The sequence below is a fragment of the Uloborus diversus genome, chromosome 3, assembly GCF_026930045.1.
Source record: "Uloborus diversus isolate 005 chromosome 3, Udiv.v.3.1, whole genome shotgun sequence".
Classification (NCBI taxonomy): domain Eukaryota; kingdom Metazoa; phylum Arthropoda; class Arachnida; order Araneae; family Uloboridae; genus Uloborus; species Uloborus diversus.
Window position 1 is genome coordinate 108475324 of NC_072733.1, and position 20101 is coordinate 108495424.

A 20101-nucleotide genomic window follows, 5' to 3' on the forward strand; every position below is an offset into this window, starting at 1 on the left:
CAAAATATATTAGTCAATAGTTGTTATTTTTCAGAAAAATGCTATGTATGTTTGAATTGATGCTTGTGTTTTACCGACATTTCCCCATAAAAAGCTATAAACATATATGACCTGCAAATTGTGCTTTTTTGTCTGAAATGCAAAATTTTCGGCGTAAAAATTCAATGCTGATCAGTTTAGCTCTTTGAAACTACCATAAATCGTAAAGTAGCTCCAAATTCCTTTGTGTAATATTAAGTGAATAAAAAAAAAAAAAAAAAAAAAACTCACAGCAACAATAGAACGTAACCTAACGTAACTGAGTAGGTTTAGTTTTAAAGACAAATTTCGTGTATAGTTAAATTTGTGTTTAATTCAGGATTCGGTGGTGTCTGTTACGTTATGTAGTTGTTTATAGGAGGCCCCGACTTCAAAAGGTTATTAAAAATTACGAGATCGTATATAATTAGTTAAGTATTTAATATAATTCATCGTATAGTAATTTAAATCTGTGTTTATTTTATAATTCGGTGTTTAGTTTAGTTGATTTTTGTACTGGAATTGTAAAATAAATTTCATTTCTGCGTTTGGGTAGGAAATAGAATGTAAGTGTAATCAGTTATTTTTTGCGTTTTAGTTCCTGGGTATTTTTTGAAGGCGTTTTTTTTTTATTTAAAAGCAATTTATTTATTGATTATTTTAGGGTATATATCGAAACAGTATTACTTTTAGAGAGTACAGGTTTTTTTAGAACTGAAAAATCGTCATTTTTGACCGAGTTATAAGGAAAACAAAAAATACTAGGCAGCCATCTTTGATCCATTTTGAATGGAAACTCACACGGGATCTTAGGGAACTTTTTAGGATTTACTCTAAATGCTATGAGGAACTAATTCTGAAAATATTTCTTAATTATAAATTTGTGTTGCAAAAAATCCTAAATATACTGGGCTAAAACTTAAAATGAGAAGTCAGGAGCAGTTGGAGTAAGGTGGGGAAATGTAGGGATAAAACCAAAGTTTTTTTTTTCTTTGAGAAGGCTCTGCAACAGAATTATTAGAATGACTCTAATGATACTTTTGATGTATTTTAAACACATCGTATTCATATACTAGATTAAACCATGGCCCCACTTATTATTCTTATAGGCCGCGACAATCCATTACGTTGCCATTGATTGGTGGATGCAGGGGTTCCTATCAGCACCTCTTGCGGCAAAAATGGCCGACGTGAAAACGAAAATAAACACTTCGAAACGTTGACATTGATTGGTGGGTGCATGAGCGGGCCGTAGTTGCATCGGTTTAAGACAGAAAAGTCAAAAATTGTCAAGGCCTGCTAAGCGTCAGCGCCATCTAGTGGGGCCATGATTAAACATGAAGCAGGACAATTTGATTTTATTGGATTCCTTACATTCAGTATTTTTTTAAACGGAGTTTTAAGATCAATTAACGTTCTTTATACGTCATTGTGCTGCATGATTTTGATAGATTTTGAAGGTTGAGCAATTAGTTAAATAATGCAATTTAATGGGATTATGTGATTTAACGGGTCAACATGATGTCAGGGCATTAAGGATAATGCATACAGTTTCAAAGATATTAAGATACATGTGTAAAAATAAAATTTTAAAAAATACCAAAAGTTATATTCCACGACTCTTGACCATGATTTACATTTCGTTTTGTTGCCTTTCTATACTTGATATGAGAGCATTATTTTTTAGGCTCTCAATTTATAAAACGTATTATTGAGTTTATTATACTCCTGAAATAAATTGTATTATGGATTGTATTGGTTTATTGAAGAAATATGCACAAGATATTAACGAACATTTTTATTTAAAACTTCTGTTTCTAGAGTATTAATAATTAACATATGATTAGTTTTTCTGCAAAATATCCCATCAAACGCAGCGTAGCTTGCTACCACAGTAGGATAGAGCCACCCATTATGATGGTACCTCCTAATTTGGGATAACTATGTTTTTAATTATTAATACTTATGCAACCGACATCCACGGAGATTGCTGAAGCTAGTTGTCTAAGAGCTGATGCTTTGTGTTGTGACCAGAAACTGTTGTCTGAGGTGCATTTGTGATGTTATAGGCGATTGCTTGTTTCATAGTTCCGAAATTTATTTTGCAGTACAGTCGCACTCGCTTATAGCAAGCAGAAAGATACCGCGATATTTGCTGGTTATATCCGACTGCTCGTAAAAAGCGAGTTCCTGAAAAAGTCGTAAAAACTCACGGATAACTGCTTAGTAATTTATTTCTACACAGTTGAGAAGTAGCTAGTTAATTTTCTGTGAACGGTTCTATTGTCTCTTTCTTGCGCTATTATTTTTCGGTGACTATGTACTTATGTCTCGAAAAAAGACATTTGCATCTCTGATCTGACTTCGAAAAAAAAAAAAAAAATCTGCGGCACTCAAAAACCATTGAGTATGCATTGACTAAATATGATGAGGTTGGTCCAGCTTAACATTTTTCACATTCGTCGATATTATCGTCAATTTCATTATGTTTTCCATCTGATTTAGCTTGAACTTTAGCTGCAATATCCTTAGGAGTAGAAATATGGGTACACAACTTTAAAATATTTTTCTACTCCACAAAGTAAAGAAAAGCCATCCCTCCCCCCTCTTGTTCTTAGGATTTGGGGGAAGCTTCAGCTGACTTCAGTACATTAAAGTTATTTTTACAAGAAAAGATATGCTGAACTACAAACATAGAAGTCAATAAAAATTTTATGAATCCCAAAAATTTTGCTAGCTGTATCAGGGGTCCGTTAAAATCCATTTATACTCTCATAGACTTACCATTATAATATCCTAGCATTTATGACTTCCTCCTTAAAACCGGGTTCTCTTTAAATCAGGGTTCGTTATAAGCGAGTTCGACAGTAATACAGTAATCATGTTTCACCGATCTTATACGTTGAAAATAATAACTTTCTAAGTTATTCTTTCACTGTATAAACGTTAAGTACGTACTTTTTCAGCATTCATTCGATTTCAAGCATAGTTAATTAATGTGATTGAGGATGTAAATTAGGTTCGAGAAGCGTGCAATATGGACAAGGGTGCTTTGGTGAGCAAAACACGCAATGAGATTAGGCAAGCTTCTTTCTCATCAGCAAGAGAAGAATGGCGAAGTAAAAGTGAAGATGAAAATCGTGCTACGTGTGTCATTGTGGAGGGTAATTTCAATAAAAACAAAATTTCAGAAACACAAAAGGATTTTTAATCATTTTTCATTTTAAATAATTGGGAATCAGTTGTAAATTTCAGAAATTAGTTTGCTTACTATGTAAGACTATTTTATGAAATTTCGTACACTTACGTTCATGAAGATATAAGCATTTTTTTCAAACATATCAATTTCATTTGAAGGTTTTTCGCTCATAATGAGCAAAGTTTTTTTTTTTTTTTTAAATCAAACCTAACGAAATTTTCAGAAAACTTGACAGTATATAAGAAAAATAGAGAACTGAAATTTAGAACACAAATACGAACATTCAAAGCAATATTTTTCCTCTGCGCATACGTGAAATACAGAAATTTATAACTTTCAAAATTTCGTGGGCAAACATATTTTGAAACTTATGAAAATCATCCAGTTGAATATAATAAAAACCTAAAATGATATAGGCGTCCTAAATGAAGTGCATTCCAATACTTCTCGTAAACGCGATAAAACATTATTGCTTGTTCATAAATAATCTGTTTTTATCACAAATCATAACTTAGTAGTACTGAACGATTGTATGCAAGTGTTGTCAATTTATGAAAAGTTACAGAACAATTAGTCTCTTGTGCCTCGAAACATTTATTAAAATGTAAAATTTTGAAAATATCTTAAACTTTTGAAGCAAAAAATAATCCTATTCCAATAAGTCTCACTATCGAACCATCTTCCAACATGATTCGAGCTTTAATATTTATTATACGTTTACATAATGAAACTAATTTAGGAGCTTTCTTTCTGTGTAAAAAAAAAAGTTAAAAAAAAAATATTTCGTCTGGACTGATCGATTTTCTCTATTTATCCGTATGGTGAATGATATTAGTGGTTCGTTTGTGTTTGGAAGGCAATAAAAGATGTAAAAAAAGATAAATAACAAATATTAAATAAATATTAATAGCTAGATATTTCCCTCTCTTTGCAGTAAAGGTATTAACAGTTTCATGTATCATTATGTAATTTCACTGATGTTTTATTCGGAAACAAAAAGAGAAGACGTTTTCTTTAGGAAAAATAAGTTTTTCGTTTATGATTAATCGCAAACAAAGATCTATTTCTTTGAATCTCCTTTTCAATTATTATTATTTTTTAGAGTTTCGAATATATTACCTTTTAACATTCTGTTTAGTCTAGAGATTAAATTAAAATTGTGGAAAGGTGATTTTGTCACATCTTGCAATAAAACCACTACGAATCTAAAAAATTCCCAAATGACTATTGAACGTTTATAAAATACATAACGAGAAATGTTTGCGACATACAATTGTAATAAAAATGAAATAGACTCAGTAAATACATACATAGAAGGTCGGGCATAATAGCCAGTGTTGGTGAAACGGCCTCTCGTGATATTTCTGCCAAATGACGCAGTTGTTTCAAATAATCCGGCAGGTAGTCAAAGCTGCTGAGAGGGGGGCAGCAGGAGCAAAATCCCCGGAGCCCGGGCGCCTCCTTAAAAAAGGAAAAAAAAAAATGTTTTTCAGAGTATACGCTGCCAAATGAACTTCTTTTCGGTGTTGCACTGTAAAAAAATTCCGAAACGTTACTGGTTATTTCCGTGGAACGTCTCGGGATTTCACACGTTTTCACCTATTTCCCCGTAAAAACAAGTATCTTCACAAAAAAGTTTCCTGAATCGCTACATGTTGCACGCGTGCAGACTTTTCACTGTTGTGGAAAATATTTTTAGCAACCAGTTTAAAGATTGAATGAGCGTGTTTATTAAGTGTATCGGCCTAAGGTTGCTTACGGCCTATCCAGGTTGACTAAGCTCCTAATGAGAGCGAAAAAAAAAAGTCAATGGATAGCTACAGCTTTGCAAGGCAGGCAAGAGATATGTTTGGTTCATTCTTGCGTAGCTTTGGCCGTGGTCACTCGGATTTTTATGGAGCATTCTTGGTAAATCAAGAAGGTTCTAATCAATAACACTAAACCTACTTAATCTTTATAGAAGGTTATAGAGACATGACTGGCTTTAACAGGGGAGATTTCGCATTTCTTCAGAAAGTTTCAAGGTTAATTTCAGAAAGGTTACTGACTTTTAGCGGAAAATGTTCCTGGTTTTTCCAAGATATGTTACTGGAAGAAATTGGGCACATCAGCTGCCTATTATTTTACAGGAACGTTTCTGAATCGTTTTTACAGTGTGGAAAAGCAAAAACAACTGTCATTCAACAGTTTAGCCCATTATGCAACATCTGCATGTTGACAGCATCAAGTGCTTGTGGACCAGTTCCTTGGGGGGGCTATCTTGCAGAGCCGTTTCTATTAAGGAGGAAAACGAAAAGTAGCGGGACCACCATGATAAACAAAACGCGCTTTCCTCCTTTTACCCGGGCCCGGAACACGATTGGGTGACGTTATGCTGCTAGAGGTTCCCAACCTGTGAGTCACGATCCCCAAGCATTTGTTATGGGATCGCGACACTATCCCTACATTAAAAAAATATATCACTGCATAGTTTAAAATTTAAAACACATATGGGGAAAATAGCATTTTAGAGTAGTATCAACACTTGAGCTCAGTGGCGAATCCAGAAGAGGAGCCATAACACTGCAGCACCCCCCTCCCTATATCAAAGTACCTGATCCCACAACATCCTCTAAGATTATCTTTCATTTTGGTTTACGGACTTCCATCCCTACGAATTTCCACGAAAGAGTCCCGAATTCCAGGACCCGATTAAGATATCGAGGGACCCTAGGCCAAATACTTTTTGGGGTCCTCCTGTATTCAAACTTTATAACTTAAGCCGTTGAATGAAGCAATTGTAGCTACAGACTAAATAAATTCCAGCCATTTGGGGGTCCTTAAATATAGGGGGCTCGAGGCCACGGCCTAGTTGGCCTATTCTGTAATCAGGCCCTTCCGAATTCACCTCCCTCTAAAATCATCTTAAATCGTCTAAAATTCCGTTTTTGGAACTTCTATTTAAAATAATTTCTGTGAGAGATTCTCTAAACCCCAGCCCTTATCCTAAAAGATGTCTTGCATTTTTAAGACTTAATTTTGAACTATTCCCCAGAAAGAATCTTGAACCCCATCCCATCTCCTAACTTCATCAAAAATAGCCAAGATTTTAAAATCAAAAAACAGTTTCAAAAGAGTGCAAACTGTCCTCTTCACATAATTAAAGATCATATAAAATTTAGTTTTTAGGACTTAAATGTCAAAAGAAATTCCAGGTGAAGATTCTCCGAACATTTCTTGTCATCAAAGATACTTTACTATTCTGTTTTTAGGACTTAAATTTCCAAAAAAAAAAATCCTTGAGAGTTACCCCTAGAGTTCCCTCCACGTCATAAAAACTCGTCTAAAATTTCGTTTTTGAATTTTCAATTCCGAAAAAACTCCGGCGGAGAGGCTCCGAATAAAAACCTTTCCCCTAACGTTTACAAAGTGAGCTTATTACTGCGTTTTTAGGGCCTCAAATTCAAAAATTTTCCGGGGAAAGGTGCCCGAACCTCTTTTGTTTCCAAAACTTTAACAAAGATGGTTTACAACGTAGCATTTTTAGAATATTTCATTTCCATTTTCGAAAAATTAGGGAGCATCCCCGATCCTTCCTCTCCCCCTCCCTCCCTCTCGTTAAAAAACGTCAAAAACTTCATTTTAGAACTATTTTTCGAGAAATTTCAAAGGCAGAGTCAACGAGCTTTAACGCTTCATAAAAGTCCCTGAACCTCTCCTCCTCCTAACATTACCAGTGGTCCGGTAAACTGCAATTTTAGAACTAACATTTTCTGGGGGAGGTGAACCTTCGCGAATGCTACACTATTGACTGTAGATTCATATGGTTATTTTTTTCCCCGCCCAAATCAATTCCCTAAATTTGATTGTGCGATACAAGTAATGACAGCCCCCCCCCCCTCCAAATAAAAATCTAGACCCTTTTTCTCTCTCTTGCTATACATACGTTCGAAAAAAAATTGAGTGACTTCAAGAGTTTTGAAAGTTGTCGAGATGTTTGTTTAACATTAAAGTGGTTCGCTTTTTTTTATGACTCTGAATTTTCTTTCTACTGTAACTAAACACAATATTTTTCAAATAAATAAGTGAAACATACACTGCTTGACAATTGCTAAGGAACAATTACGTTTTTAGGAATAGGTAAGAATAGATAATGATTAAAGAAACAGAACGAATTACGTAGTTAGTAGGTAAGATGTACCTTTATTATAAGTACAAAATAATACAGATATTACTGCCTCAATGAAGTAAAAACTTTAAAATAAAAAAATAATCCTACTTAGATGGTTTTCAAACAACCGCAAAAAAATGATCTAGGTCAGAATGATGGAGACATGAGTACCTTAATATGATGTATGATTACCAGGGACACTAATGCACATTGTACATATGTTTTCCATACTCCTCACTAATTATTGAGGAGTGCTTGGGGGATGTTTTCCCACTCCTCTCTCAAGGCGGATTTGAGTTCTTGTACTGTTGTAGGAGGGACAGATCCTCGCGCAACACGTCTGCCAAGAACCTTCTAGGAAAGTTCAATTGGATTTAAGTAGGGAAAGTAAGCAGGCCACTACATACGGAGAATGTTTTCACTTCGCAGTGTGTGTCCGACACTTCAATGCTTCTGTGTGGCCGTGTATCTTCGTCCGTAAAGAGAAAGTCTGGACCTACAGCCCCCTAAAAAGACGAACATGGTTCAGCATAACTTCTCTGCAATACATTTGCGACGTAACGCTTTCTTGTTCAAAAATGTGACGCGGTGTTCTGCAGTGTGCATAATGCCTGCCCACACCATCATGCCTGGGCCGTACTGATCACGTTCACAAACAAATTTTTGTGCATAACGTGTTCCACGCTCTCTCCACAGTAGTTAGAGACCAGAATCACTTGTCACACTGAAACGAGATTTGTCAGAGAACATCACTCTAGATCAATTTTGACGATCCTGACCAACATGTTCCTTACACCAGCGTAATCTCTCTCGACGATGGCGTGGTTGAACTTGGATGCAACGTACGGGCTTTCGTGCATACACACCAACATTATTTACTCGCCATGAGATGGTTCTTGCAGAAACATGCGCACCGGTAGCGGTTGTAAGATTGGCAGCTATCTGTCCAGGAGTCAAATTTCTGTTCCTTTTTGCCATGAGGGCTACATAGCGATCCTCTGAAGGTGTTGTGTTCTTACCACGAACCCCGGCATGATTTTGCAAAATATTTCCACTTTCAGCGGCCTTCTTTAATTGGGAGATGGGACTTTTTGATACACCCACTGCAGCAGCCATAGTGGTGACACTTTGACCTGCTTCCAGTCGTCCAACCGCTCGTCCACGATCGTAGGTACTCAAATGATGTCTTGCTGACATTTTACTCTTAAATATTTCAAAAACCAAACATAATTTCAGAGAAAAACCTTTTTTAACATCCAGCACTATTTTTGTTAAAAACCAAACTACGTGAATTTTCATATAAATCTTGAGTGTGTATGCACTGTCTTTTATACAGATAACGTGTCTTGATCTACCACGCCATATGAACATAATTCATTTACATTGGCCAGCTAGTTGAAGCACAAATTTGCATAAATCACTTGTTCCTTAGCACTTGTCAAGCAGTGTAGGAATGAGGTTTACTGTATGAAAGTTTTGATTAAGAAGTGATTTCTTTCAAATGGGGATATTTCCTTTAAAGGAATTAGAGAAACCAGGCCAACAGAAACACATTTCTCTCATATCAAACCATACACATCTTATAATCAGTAAGTTACCGCCCTATAGCGAGGGCTATGGCTGAATTACATGAAATACACAGCCAGCTCTCTAAAATTTCTATGCCGGGCTAATGAGTGCTAATAAGCACGAAACTGCAGTCCTCAGCTGGAATTGAGAGAGCTGGTGGTACATTTCATGGCATACACATTTTATTTTTCATTTTAAAACATTTATTGAGCTTGATAATAATCATAATTTATGTTAAATTTTGTTTTTAGATGTACTTTTACGTGATACTAAGCCTATTTTAATGATCTTTTAATATTTAATTTTTACGGGAAATGATGCTAAATGTTGCGCTAAGCAAGAAATATTGCCAACACTATTCAATTTTTCTGTACTGAAGAAACTATTCCTTACATGGCATTTTCTCTGTAAATTAAAACCTTTTTGCGTAAGAATCTAAAGTCGTAATACTACTAAATATTTAGCATTAAATAATTGGGAGCTGATCGACAATACTGCCCATTACGCGTCGCTCCGACAACGTATTGCATCAACATAAGTGTGAAAGAAAGCTCATGAACACTGTAGGTCAAAGTGTAGCACAGCAAAAATCTACCTGCCAGCATACACGGGTTGATATAGGTAAAACGCTCAAATAATTAAAAATAAAACCCTTAAGTTTTGAGGACATGTTTGCATTTATGATTCATCAGCATGCCGTTTGCTTTTTGCAAATCACTCTTCAATTATCAGATTACTGAGATTTACATCTTACCAGGAAACATCACGATCAAGGAAATTCAAAAAAATTCCAAATTGGTGGCATTCGAAAGAGCATTGGAAAACATGTTTATGGCACTGAAACTACGTGCCCTCGTGACCACGTTATCGAAATATGATGTCTTAAAAATTGCCGAAATTTTTAGTAAAGTCGCCAAATTTAGCGAGTTTTGTTCAGAAATGGAAGGTACGGCGCGAATTCAACATCTGCATCTGACAAGACATTTCACTTCCATATTTGGTCACCACCAAAGCGCGTGAGAAATATCGCATTAATTCTTTACTCGGGGTGACTACCATGGCGCGGGGTTTCGTGGCACAGATTGCGGCATTAAAATTTTTAGGGGCTTGTGTTCCGGGATATTAACGTGCAACTGTATAGGGGAAAACGCCACAGCCCGAAATATTTGTTTTATTTTATTGTAAAAACAATGGAATTTTTTGTTATTCTTAAGACTGTCTGTTAAAAAACTGATGTTTAAAACTTTTATGCTTCTGCGGGTGAAATATTTCCACTGAAAGAGTTTATTCGATGATGAAACTGTTTTGAAAAAAATATGATAACCGTAGAGAAACGGTAAACACACTTTAAAGTCTTTTTTTTTTTTTTTTTGAAAAGTCGTAAATCTAAGTCTTCAACAGTATCTAAATACGAAGAAAACGACATTTTTAAAGATTTCAAACCATGTTCTCAAATTAAAAAAAAACGATTTCTGTCAGTTATTTCCAGTGTTTTTCGTTATGTGTATCGTTTTCAAGTTATGTGTAAACCCTCTAACAAGTCAAATAAAAAAAAAAAAAAACTGTATTGATTTTTATTTTGCTCGTATTTGAATTCTCTTTTAACGTGAAACATAATTGGTAAAAGTGACTTCAGTATTTTTAAAAATGACTGAATAACATGCAATATGATGTGCATTTACGTTATAGCGACTTTCAGTTGCAGTGACAGACTTTTTCGAACTACAGGGGTTGTTGTAATGAACATCGACTATAAAATTTTTGATAAGAATCTGTTATGAAGTAATTTCCGACATCGTTAGTTTTGCTGTGCAAATTTTTGACATTTACTATCCGTTGTTTTCTTTTTTTTAGTTATTATTTTTTTCGATTTTAAATTAAACATTTTCGCTAGCAGTGGTCAGACAATAAAACTTCATGAATGATAATAACTTTTGAAAAAATAAATAAGAGCTGGGATACTACAATCCATGATCATGTTCTTTCAACATCAAAAACTATCCATTTTATTTTCAATATATAAGCTTTAATAAGCATGTTTTTTTTTACTTATTCATATTAATTCTCGTACATAATTATTAATTACTTACAACACATTTCATTACAAGAGTACAAACTTAAATTAGTTAAGTAAAACACACTTGAAATGCACTTAAATTCTGAAATGCATTATTATCACGATTACAAAGTTAAATCCTACGTTCAATTTCGTTATAAAGTTGTAGCTCCTCTGGATAAAGCTCACTAGTTTCCATTTCACAGGCTTCTTAGTTACTTTTTAATTTTACCCACACAAGTAAAGGGTTAATTCGAAACATCGTTTACGCGCTTTGCATATGACCAGAAATGGAAATGAGAGTCTTGCTAGACGCAGGCGATGAAATCACGTGGTATTTTCCATTTCTTGCCAAGTCTTTAAATTTGGCGAATTTTCGTAAGATTTCGACAGACTTTGACCCCCCCATATCTCAAAAACAAAAGGACGAGGGCACGCAATATTTGGGTCAAATTTTTTTCTAAAGATACTCTTTCGAATGCGACCATTTTTAACTTTTTTCATGATTACTGAACTCGTGATGTATCCTGGTTAGCCCAACACATACCATCAGTTATTCATCACATCGATGAAGTAGTATGGTTTATATTGATTATTTAGTCATCTTAATGTATAATTTACATCATTTGTTTAGTGTCCCTACAAGAAATTATCTATTAGAAAAGAATTTAGCAGGTTCGAGGATTTTAAATCCGGATACTGTTTTAGAAGAAATAAGAGGCTAAATTCTGATTCATCTAAAGTGATTTCATATGTAAATAAATGCCCTCCGTCAAACTTAATAATGGGTGTCTTTAATCGTTATAACACGTTTTTCATGCAAGAACAACCAAAAATAAACTTAAATTTTTATTTTTAAATGAACAGTATTGTGTAAAAAAGTCCAGCCGGATATAAGTTGTGACGTTGTTTGAATTTTTCGCGTTCCGAAGAAGTGTTTCAACTTTTTTCACGAAGTAAATAATGCGCTTATTTTTAAAGAGACCAAATCCTCTAGCTTCCTTGCTTTAGACGGGAGGAAAGCTTTTACTTTACTACCGGATCCATCTCCAACGAACTCCAATTTGGTTTTCAAGAAAAGAATGAATTTAAGAGATTGCACTTAAAATAATGTCGTTGTGTTCTTGAATTTTAGCAAAGAAAATAGTCACTTGAAAAACTATTTCTTTTGATTTTTTTTCTTTCCATGTTTTTATATGCTTAGAGCGTGAAAAAGAAAAAGCTTTTCAGCATATTTAAAATATTTTTCTCGGAAGTAAAAATTTTATGAGTGTTGACATCTTTCTCGATGTGCTTCGATTATCAAAAACGATTGGCCGATGAAAAACTGCGACGCAAAGGTTTTTGGGCATTTTGAACCGAAGATTTCTATGTTCTTTATCTAAATGATTCTTGACTGTTTATCGTAAATTTTACTAAAAGTGTCGCAATTAATAAGAACTTTTACAAAGACGTCATTATTTATTGTATATAGAATTTTTTTGGGGGAGAAGCGATTTATTTTTGACAACTAAAAATTGTTGGATAGTAAAACCATGATACTAATTTTCTTTATAATAAACTAAATTTACTAGGAAAAATGCCTTTATTTTTCCGCATAAGATGTATGAAAGTGTACATGCATGTGTGTATGCATGATTGCTTGTATATATGCATATATGTAGAGGAGGGTGGCCCAAAGCGGGTAGGTCTTTGTTGTCCCCCCCCCTCCATGGTGTGTAAACGGCGATGCATACGTATGTCGTGTTTACATGAACACCTCTAAGTTTATACACTCCTGTTTGTGAAAATTGCAACACCACGAAGGACTTATGCGAGTGAGCTGAAAATTGCAGGAAATGTAAAGTAGGGCATCATATGCAAATGATTAGAATTGCAGATTAGCGCATGCGTATGCTGAGCAGCGCCCTCTGAACGGCAGATCGAACCGAATATAAATAGACGGCTGTAGAAAGGCGTGTATGATTATCAGTGGTTATATGCTGGAGTAAACGTTAGCTGAATCTTTACTATGCCTCTTCGACGAAAAAAAGCGAAATTTAAGCAAATTTCGGAGATTCAACGGGGCAGAATCGTCGGCTTTCGTGAAGCTGGATTATCTTATCGTGCAGTAGCCGCTCGTGTGCATCGTAACAGCAGCACAATTATGCGTGTTTGGAAACAGTGGACGGACAAGCGTCGGATAGCTCAGAAATCCGGGAGTGGACCCCGAAATGTGACGTCAGCTCGCGATGACAGACACTGGTGCGTATGGCGCTGACGGACCTCACAGCTTCTTCTAGACAATTGGCAGTACAGTGGTCAACAGCTACAGGTGTTTCATTGTGTGCTTCATCAATTCAGCGTGGGCTGCGCGCAAGGATTCCTTTATATAGGATTCCTCTCACGCAAAGCCATCGTCGCCTGCGGCTACAATGGGCCAATGTGCATAGGAGCTGGCGTGCTGATTGGCAGCAGGTCGTCTTTTCTGACGAATCCCGCTTCAGTTTTGTGGCACCACGATGGCCAAATTCGTGTCAGGCGCTATGTCGGTGAACGGCACATTCTGGAGTGCATTATCGAACGCCACAGTGGACGAACACCCGGAGTTACGGTCTGGGGTGCCATAGCATATCATGGACGATCACAATTGATACGATTTGTGGGCAATTTGAACAGTACCCGATACATAAACGAAGTTTTACAGCCTAAGCTATTCCTTTCCTGCAAGGATTGCCAGGGGCTGTATTCCAGCAGGATAATGCCCGTCCACATGTCGCCAGGACTGAAAATCCTACCTTGATTCGCAGCAGGTACAGCTTCTTCCTTGGCCTGCATATTCCCCGGTTATGTCACTGGTTGAACATGTGTGGGATTTCGTTGGGCGGCGTCTCGCTCGTGATCCTCGTCCTGTTGTTTTGACAGACAAACTTTGGTTGCGCATACAAACGATATGGAATACTCTTCCGCAGGCAGATATTAAAACATTGTTTCACTCCATGCCGAGTCGTGTAGCAGCTCTTATTGCGGCGCGTGGTGGCCACACAAAATACTGATTTCTATCTCTTTTTATTGCTTGTTTGGTTTGAAAATGTAATCATTTATTTCTACCATTACCACTCAACTGTGTATTAAATTTCATTCAAATATGATGCTTCCTTCATGGTGTTGCAATTTTCACAAACAGGAGTGTATAGCTAGACCACGAAGAGAAGGCGCGCGTGACGTAATGGCTGGACGAGTCGATTACGGCGATTTGGCGTAGATAGCAAATGACTGAAAATCAGAATTACTTACTTTGGCTTCTTATCGCCTTTCTTCTCTCGCTTATTTTTTCCGAAAAAAAAACCGGAGTTTGTAGATTGTGAATTTTTATGCAGTTTGTAAATTAACTTGTAATCGATCCATTGATTATGTGTTTTTACTGTGTGCTTAGTAATTAAATTTAGTGTTACCAAGTACTAAATGTAGGAAAATTTATATTTGAGCATTGTCATAATGGTTTCCCCTTTTTGATCCTTAGCATGCAGATTAAACTTTTGAAAAAGCAATCTTAACACAGCATTTCGAACTTTTTTTCTGATAACAAATAATCAAACTTTAAATATTCTCGTTATTTTTAAATTACCATGAGGTAAATTGTATCTGGTGTATTTCAGTACTTTTTATAGTAAATTTTGTTTGGCGTCATAATACCTTAAAAACTAAAATTAAGAGGAATTTTGTGGCATTATATTTTAATGATTCTGAGTAAATATATAATTTAACAGAAAACAGTTTATATTTGCATAAATTAAACGGGAAATTATAAGCCTGTGAACAGAGAGGTACCGATGGGAGTTCACTGAGGCCTCACAAAAAGTCCTTATTTGACACATTTTGTCAAAAGATTTGGCAAAGTGGAAGATACCAGTACAGAGAATTGAGTTTTTTCCTCTCATACTTATATCTTCTCAGATGTAGGATGTGTGCATGTTGTATTTTAACATGCAGTAAAATTTGAATTTTCATTTCCTCCTTCCGAACATTTTGGTTCGGGGTGCCCCAGCCTGTACTTTATTTAATCTTTATACTGCTTTTCGTATTCAAAAATACGTCCGTAGTTTAATTTTATTTCACCAAACAGTAAAATAACCATACATTTAACAAAACTAATTCTAATTTTTAAAAAAAAAGAAGAAAAAAGGGTCGCAATACATTTTACATAAATACTATCATTTTAGCCTAATCGAATCGTATGCCAAGATGATTAAGACGTTCGTATTCGTAGTTTACACAGTGGCCTCCCAAGAAGGTCAGCATATTTAAAATATAAAAAAAGGTTGGTAGGAAAAAGAGGCTTCCTTTAGGAAAAGGTACACCTTGGGACAGCTCTATTTTCCCACATAGATTTTAAACGTTCTAATTTTCAAATACACTAGTACTTTGATTCCACTGATTAAGCAGGTAAGAGTTTTTTTTTTGTACAAACATGTCTTATAACCTTCTCCAGAAATTTTTATGAGTTGCATAGTGGGTTTGACAATGACGGACTAATGCATAACAAAATTAGAAAAAAAAAGGAGGAAAAGTGTCTCAAGGTGAGCCCCACCCTCCTTTCCACACCCACATTAAAAAATAATGTGAATTAAATACTTATAAATAAAAAATAGAATGTTAATACGTATATTATTTTGCATTTTGTTGAATAAGAAATCAAAACAAGGGTTATAATAATGATGTTTAATCAACTAAATAATAATTCTTAAGAACAAAACAAATGAATAAATAAAAAGGGCGAGAGAAAAAGTATTACTGGAAGTACGAAATATATGGTAGCGAGAATCATGGGGGTAGCATTAATTAATTAAACAAGATCAGCAACATTCAAACATTATGAATATCAAAGAAAAAAAATAATTATAGGAAGAATGCATTTTAAGAACACCTGTTGGTAAATTCCTAAAAATTTTAGAGGATACTGCTGTATGAAGCTTGTGACATTGAATTACAATGATAAACTGTTTCGTTCTACAGATTGTGCTTCTCTAAATCCCTTCCAGTGATTTACAAAAACAATTGTTCCCCTCCTTCCAATCTTATGAATGTGCAATTAAACTTATGTAGTCATTTTTTTTTAAACATTCATGAAAATTGTTCCGATCTTAAAAATTTTCTACTTAGATTACAAAATATTGATATATTAGTAAGAAAGCACATCTGCAACTTATAAACGGTTGATTTCCGATACATTGATAGAACATTCCTCGTTTATACTGGAATGGATAATATGTCAAGGAAAAAAAAAACAAGGGCTCTGGAGGATTGCAATTCTTCCAATCCCTCCTTAAAATAAAGCAGAAAATAAGCACAGGTCTTCAATCGTGAACTTGTATAAGTGTTTTTTTTAAATCTTGAAATCTGTTATTGAGAATTGATGACAAGAATGCGAAAAAAGGGGGGGGGGATCTTTGAAGCCTTTTTTCGAAATGAAAAAAAAATTGTAAATTTCCGAAACAGAATGGGTCATCAAACTAAGATGTGAAAACAATAAAGCTATTGCGAAAAAATTTAAAAGATGTGGATGGAATTGCGAAAACATGAAATATTTAACAGGATAAATTGCTGAAAATGTCTCATTCCCAATCCATTGAACCTGTTTCGGAAGCTGTATCTGTTTCTGACTCTGATTCAACGGTGAAATTTAGAGTTTCAACTACATTTTCTACGATTCCGTCAGTGTCCCAATATTTCGTCTCCAATTTTTCAATGTGGCTGCAGTATTTTTCCCAGTCGTCACTGGAAACACTTTGAATTGCTTGCGTTGTAAGTTCTTCTAGAGTTTTGAGACTTAACTCAGCTTCAACGTTTCTATTCCTTATAAAGCGCTTGACAGCTGCCCAGGCTAACTCGATCGGGTTCAAATCACAATGATAAGGGGGCAATCGTAGAACCGAGTGTCCATGCTGTTTTATAAGTTCATCCATGCGATATTTTTTTGTCGGTGAAGCATTTGCTTGAATTTTTTCAAAAATTTCCGGTTTTCTCAAATTGCTGTCATATGGGATTGAGTGTTCGTCTAGATACTGACGCATCACATATTTTGTTGCATATTTCGAGGGTACAGGGTCTACAACCTTCGTATGGTACGAAGCATTGTCCATTACTATGAAAGAGTTAGGGGCGATGTTAGGTAAAATTTTTTCTCGAATATATTTTTCGAAATTTTCGGAATTCATTTGCCCATGGTAATCACCCTTGGCACATCCTGCTTTGAAGACCAAACCTGCATTGGGTATAAACCCTTTTTTAGATCTTGCATGCACTACTATCAATCGACTTCCTGCTCCATCCTTGACAGTAGCTCCAATTTTTCCGTCTTGCCAGCGTTTGGAAAACGAAAGAGTATTGTCAATCCAAGTTTCATCAATAAACACAATATTCCTTTGATTTTGACGATGCTTTTTTATTTCTCGTAAGTATCTGCATCACCATGAAATGATGTCAGGTCGTTCAATCAGAACTTTTCTCCTGTTCTGACATTTTTTCCATCGAAATCCAATTTTGTGTAAGATTTTTCTTAGCGTTTCCCTCTTCCAGGGGAAATTAATTTTATCTCTTAAAATTGGCAATACTAATCGTATTGTAGGCATCATTTTTGATTTTTAAAATTCATTTATCGTGCTCCTCACAACACATAAGTCAAAACTATCCAAAAACGCTTTCCGATCAACAGGTTGAGGGCGATGTTTTCTAGGAGATAACAACAGGTCATTCGAAAGCGATTCTTTTTTTATACGTTGGATAGTCCGAACTGAAACTCCAGTTGCGGCAGATATTCTATGTTGCACTTTATGAATTGAAATTAAAAGTTCGCCAGACTTAGCTTCTTTTTCGAAAAATCTTCTCACATTATTAACAACGTTCCTTTCTCTAGAATGCAACGTTTTTCCTTTTAAAGACATTTTGTTCTGAAAAGAACAGTTTAGTTTTATCACCTGACAAGCTCCTCGAGGCAGAGTGACAAGAAGAACCCATTAAAGGGGAGGGGAGGGCAGTTGCATAAATAGAAAAAAAAAACAGTGGCGAATTTACAACAGCGCAAATCATGTAATTGATGCAAGTGAAGCAGACTGTTCTACTTTATTCAGATTATTTGTAGCAGTAATATTACTCTGAATCTTAACTTTCACAGTTCAGCGAGCTTTTCATAAAAATTTGTTATGCTCAGAGCGTATTTACTGTACGATTGTTCTGCACTCCCTAATTTTTAGAATCAATGTTTTCGCCATCGTATATTGGAGAGATATTAGCATAAATAGTGAGCAGTTGCATATGGAATGAATGCATCTGTGAAATAATATAAGTAATTTAAATTTTGCTACCACTTAAGAGTTTTTAAATATCATTGCTAATTATGTGTTTCATTGCACATTATTTTCTTGGACTACATTCAGTGGCGTGCACGGAAATTTCGGGGCCCGTCACAAATGTCTTTAACGGGACCCCTCTAAATTGTTTACCCGTACGTCCCCACGATTTCACCCCTTATTTTAGAAATCTCGGGCTCCTTCAGGCTCGATCCCGGGCCGACAGGTGTCCCCCCCCCTCTCCGGTGGCGGTGCATGCCCCTGACTACATTACTTTACAGTTCTTATTTTAAGAAAGTTTCACTTCAGTTTAAAAAGCTTGGTTTAAGTTTGGGGCTTAGGTAGTGACAACGCAGTCAGCCTCGTCATTTCGAAGTGTGTGTGGGGGGGGGGAGGCAAAGGGTATATACTCAATTTTTATAGGTAAAAAAGAAACATAATGCATGGTTACACTGTGTTTTAAAATCCAGGAAAGGGGTTGAAATGACCCCCAGATCTTCCAAATGACGGACCTGAAAACAGTATCAAAACGTTAAAAAAAAAAAAAAAAAAAAAAAAATACATCTCTTTCATTTCTTGTTTCCGCAAAAGCTAAATTATATTTTAAAACTTTTGGAAACAACGTTATGAAAACAAATTTCTGTATTTTTTTAATAACTTCAAAACCAGCAGTATGGATTATTTATGGTGGTTGTAAAATCGTTGAAAATGCTATTTATTTTTCCTCAATACACTTTACTGAGCGCTAGATTGGAGGGGGGGGGGGGTGAAGGAGTTAATTATAAATGAAATTAATTTAAAAAAAATAACATGAGGGGAACGGGGACTAAGCTTCTAAAAAGCACCTGATTTAAAGCGGTATTTGGGAGCATTCACAACAATTTAACTAGAATAAAATGGGACCATGTTTCACTGTTTGCACTAAAAATGAAGCCTAACATTACATAATCTGGAAAAGGTTTGTTGCAGAATTCGAGAATGGAATAGAAACTTCTTCGGGCTCTTTGTCTTTTGAAGATTCCACCTTCTGCTAATCATAAACTACTCAGAAAATATTTTTCGAACTTACTATGATGGCATTAAGGAGATTCTTTTGTTTAAGGAAATTGAGCACTTTTTAAGCATTTGGGGTGCACACGCGCGAAAGAGAACTCACAGGTTTACAGCCTTTTAAAACTTATTTCAGTGCTACTATGCGCATTTTCAATTCTATTTTTACCAGGAATTCTGTATGAGTATTAAAAACTTTTGCTATACCATATGACCCCCCCCCCTAATTTTTCTTATCCCCTTTGCCCTACTTATTTATTTATTTATTTTAAATTATTATTTTTATTATTGTTTTGTTAGAAACGTTCCGTGCTACACCAATAACACACACACACATACACACAAAATAATTAAATAATTAAATAAATAAAATTACGTTAAAATTAAATAACTTAAAATAAAATAGTAAATGAAATAGTTTACATTAAAAATAAATCAACAAATAAATTTAAAAAAAAATTAAACATTTTAAAAATCCCCCCTCCCCAATTCTCCAAATATGTGAATTCGCAACTGCGAAATATCAACGCATCTTCGCCAAGTAACCCCTACTCCGCTTGTGCGCTCTCACTCACACTACCTATTTTAAAATGAAGTGTCCCATTTCCGCTTCCAGTCCACGCGCCTTCTCTTCTTGGTCAAGCTTTAACATTCCCAGCGTAGCAGCAGTGAAGCGGCGTGGCGCAACCAGACTTAAAATAAAATATATATATATATATATACATTTCGAA

The 20101-nt window shown here is 35.3% G+C and overlaps 1 protein-coding gene across 1 annotated transcript in view; it reads left to right on the forward strand.

Annotated features, from left to right (window-relative positions):
* LOC129219410 (serine/threonine-protein kinase 32B-like) overlaps window positions 1-20101 on the forward strand; it is a 242333-nt gene that overhangs the window by 77181 nt on the left and 145051 nt on the right. The gene's annotated exons all lie outside the window — the stretch shown is intronic.